Raw genomic sequence first — 4,647 nt, forward strand, 5'->3', positions numbered from 1 at the left:
GTTTTTAGCTATAGGCATTATGCTATATAGTAGGTCTCCAGAACTTCTTTATCTTGTATAACTGAAACTTTGTAACTTTGACCATCAACCCTCCATTCCCTGCCCCCACCAGCCCCTGGCAACCACCATTCTACTTTCTGTTTATATAAGTTTGACTGTTTTAGATTACACATATAAGTGAGGTCGCACAGTATGTGTCTGGCATATTCACTTAGCGTAATGTTCTCAAGGTCCATCTATGTGGTCACAAATGGAAGAATTTCCTTCTTTTTAAGGCTGAATAATATCCCATTGTATGTATATACCACATTTTCTTTATTCATCCATCAATGAACATTTCGGTTGTTTTTATATCTTGGTTACTGTGAATAGTGCTGCAAAGAACATGGGGAATATATAGACTATAAATACCCAGACGTGAGATTGCTGGATCACATGGTAGTTCTGTTTTTTAATTCTTTGAGGAACTTCTTACTGTTTTTATAATGGCTGTACCAGTTTACATTTACACCAACAGTGTATCAGGGTTCCCCTTTCTCCACATCCCCACCAATACTTCTTATCTTTTAAAAAATATAATAGCATTTCTAAGAGGTGTAAGTGACAGTTCAAATTATTTAGCATGGAAGATTCTTGGTAAAGTACTACCCTTTGCATTTGGATAACAAAGCCGGTTTGGTTTTATATCTTTTATGGAAGAAGGTCTATCACATTGCCTTGATGGTTTCATCTCTGAGGTTCAGATCAAGTCTTATCAGCAATACAGGACACCAGCACTCCTGATAGCTCTTGTAGTATATAGATTCAAGTGGTATGTACATAATTGTTATAAAAATATTTTTGAAAATATTTCACCCTGTATAAAATCTATATAATTTCTCTTTCAGAATTTAGTAACAAGGAAAATATTATTTCCTCTGGGGTCCTATTGTGTTTCTTCTTATCTGCTAAAGAAACATCAGGCTGGGCGTGGTGGTTCACACCTGTAATCCTAGCACTTTGGGAGGCTAAGGCAGGTGAATCACTTGAGGTCAGGGACTCAAGACCAGCCTGGTCAACATTAAACCTCATCTCTACTAAAAATTCAAAAATTAGTCAGGCATGGTGGCATGCACCTGTAATCCTAGCTACTTGGGAGGCTGAGGCGGGAGAATCTCTTGAACCCAGGAGGCGGAGGTGGCAGTGAGCCAAGATTGTGCCATTGCACTCCAGCCTGGGCAACAGTGTGAGACTCTGTCTCAAAAAAAAAAAAAAAAAAAAAAGAAAAAAACAGAAAAGAAAAAAGAAACATCAGGCAATTCATTGTTTCCCTTTTCTCTTTGCCTGCCAACATCCTCTTAATAATTTGGAGTTGCTGCCAGGTGTGGTGGCTCATGCCTGTAATCCCAACACTGGGAAGCCAAGGGGGGAGGATAGCTTGAGAACAGGAGAACAGCCTGGGCTATAGTAAGACCCCATCTCTACAATAATAATAATAATAGTTATTATTATTATTATTTGGAGTTGGCGTATATGCTTTCCTTGACTTTTTGTGTTAATTTTTTGTTTCTTTTTTTTTTCTTTTTATGAGACAGGGTCTCACTATGTTGCCAAGGTATGCCCTTGAAGTCTTGGGCTCAAGAGATACTTCACCCTCAGTTTCCCAAATAGCTGGGACTATAGGCACATACCACTGCACCCATCTTCTATTTCTGTTTTATTAATTAATTTTAATTTTAATTGTCTGATTTTTGGAAGAAAAGGACAGTGTAAATATAAATTAGAAACTATATCCATAAGTCTTGTTAGTTGTAATCATAGTACAATATTATTTTATCTTACTTCTGAGAAATTGCTTTAGGCCAATGTATCATTCAATGTATCTTCCTTATTTACTAGAATGGAAATTGTTCCACACGACCATTATTAAACTACATAGGGTCAAATGCAGTCTGATTTCACTCTGGAATCACTTTGCCTCTCCCTTTTTTCATTGAGGCCATTTTCATCTTGATCTTGAGACTATCCATGTTTCTTTTCTTTTTCTTTTTCTTTTTTTTTTCTTGAGACAGAGTTTTGTTCTTGTCGCCCAGGCTGGAGTGCAGTGGCGTGATCTCGACTCACTGCAACCTCTGCCTCCTGGGTTCAAGTGATTCTCCTGCCTCAGCCTCCCAAATAGCTGGAATTACAGGCGCTCACCACCACGCCCGGCTAATTTTTGTATTTTTTAGTAGAGACAGGGTTTCACCACGTTGGCCAGGCTGGTCTTTAACTCCTGACCTCAGGTGATCCACCTGTCTCGACCTCCCAAAGTACTGGGATTACAGGCATGAACGACCACGCCCAGCCTGAGACTATGTTTATTTTCATAGGGCAAAATTCTAAACCATCTGAAGATTCTGAAGAGAAACAAGGATAGGATTCAGAATTCTCAGTCTAAGGGAAAAGATGAGATTCAGGCCTTGCTGGTAAGAGAGGTCTCTAGTAAATGTTCTGTATGAATGTGTGTGTATAGGGGCAGGGGTGTGTGTGTAGGCAGTAGTGGGGCATAGGTTAGGGAGAGGAAGGGGTATGTGTGTAGGGGGAGTGTTGAGGAATGGGGAGGGGGAGAGTGATCAAAGAGATTTCTGTTCTGAACTCATCCTCAGAAGATCTCACACGTGTTCTGGTGTTTCCTAGCCTCTCAAAGAAGTCACTTTTCTCTTTCTGCATTTACTGTAGACATTTCAGAACCACAGGCAAGATATTGTATCAGTGTTTCAACAGGGCCATCAGTTTTTGAGAGAAAGGGAACAGTAGCTGTTGGAGCAGCTGGTAGTGCTAGAGCAGGAACTCACCAAAAGGAGGAATAGCCATGTCATCAAGGGTTCTGAGGAGGTGGTCCAGCTTGGGACCCTGATCTCTGAGTTGGAGAAGAAGTCTTGGCAGCCAGCACTTGAACTTTTGAAGGTAAGGGACCAACCAAACTGTACCTGAGTCCTCTTGTTCCAGACTATGGTGTGGCCTATTTGCAAGAGATTTGGACCAGGAGTCAAGACAAGGTGTTATTCTCATTTACTGAGTTCTTTAATAAGTGAATTAGCAAACCAATAGGTTTTAAGACCCAAAGTGCAGTGGGCAGGGGTCTATAATATGCACAGACCATATAATGGAATATTAAGATCTGTATATTTATAATTACAATAAATAATCTGATGTTAAATCTTTTGGTCAGATTGGAGGCCACAAGAATTCTGGAAACAGCTAGTGTTTAGTCAGAGAAGGCTTCAAAGAGGCTTTTGATGTTGGCCTTGAAGGAAATGGAAAGATTTATTTTATTTTATATTTATTTATTTATTTATTTGAGATGGAGCCTCCCTCTGTCACCCAAGCTGGAGTGCAGTGGTGCAATCTCAGCTCACTGCAACCTTCACCTCCTGGGTTCAAGTGATTCTCCTGCCTCAGTCTCCTGAGTAGCTGGGACTATAGGCACCCACCACCACACCCGGCTAATTAAGATTTAGATTGTCAGAAAGCAGCTAAACATTCCACTTGGTAGGGGATGGGGACACTCTAGTTACAATTAGATAAGTAAATGTGATAATAAACTTGGTATATGTGTGGGCAGGTGGGTGTAAGCGCTGGGGAAGATAGCAATGGAAGATAGATAAGATGATAGGAAGGGGACATAGAATGAAGGTAGCTACCTTTCTGAAGAGTCAGATTAAGTGAGGGAGAAATGAAAAGTACGATGGGGCCAACTGAGTTGAGGCCTTCCAAAGCCTCATGGAAGAGCTGGTTGTTCAAAAGAGCATGGCATTTCTCTTGCTCTTGCTCTCACTGTGTTAACAGGCCGGCTCCCCCTTTGCCTTCTGCCATAAGTTTAAGCTTCCTGAGATCTCACCAGAAACTGAGCAGACGCTGGTGTTATTCTTCTTGTACAGCGTGCAGAAATATGAGTCAGATAAACCTCTTTTCTTTACAAATGACCCAGCCTCGGGTATTCCTTTATAGTAATGGAAACAGACTAATATACTAGCTTATCCCAGGTCACAAGCCCCACACTCAGCAAGTCTTGCAGGGTCCCCTGGCACTCTGGATTTGGCAACAAGCCCCATGTTGAAGAGATAAAATCTGACCACCAGCTGCCACCATGGCCTCTTAGACTCTGGAAGGGGAGTCCTGGCCAGGTCACAGGATGCCGAGATGGTAAAAAGTCTTCCTCATCCCAGTTTTAGCTCCAGAATTTGATGATGCTCCCCATTTCTCCCTGGCTCAGCTTGTGGAGTCCCTGGGGCTTCTCCTAGCCCACAACCCCCAAACTCTGTAGCCAGGTGGCAGGGCCCAAAATTAGATTTGAGTTCAGGATCACAGGACCATTAATCTCAGGGATTTGAGGTGGCAGAAGGGCAAGGTCTGAGGAATCTGAACAACAGGCCTTTATCTGCTTAGGTCCCCAGAAGGGAAGAAAAGAGCAAGACACCAGGGTCCTGGAATCTCAGAGTAGGAGGGGTGCCTTCCAGGCTCTCTGAGGGTGGGTGATCTGATGCCCTGGAGAAGGGTTCATCCTTGGTGTCCAGGGTGATGGTGGTTGGACACCTGGGTCCTTGAGGTCTGGGGAGGTGGAGATAAACCTCCTTTGGGATATTGAGAAGATGCTTGAGCTTGAACTCATCATTGATCTCACTG

The sequence above is a fragment of the Macaca thibetana genome, chromosome 4, assembly GCF_024542745.1.
Source record: "Macaca thibetana thibetana isolate TM-01 chromosome 4, ASM2454274v1, whole genome shotgun sequence".
Classification (NCBI taxonomy): Eukaryota; Metazoa; Chordata; class Mammalia; order Primates; family Cercopithecidae; genus Macaca; species Macaca thibetana.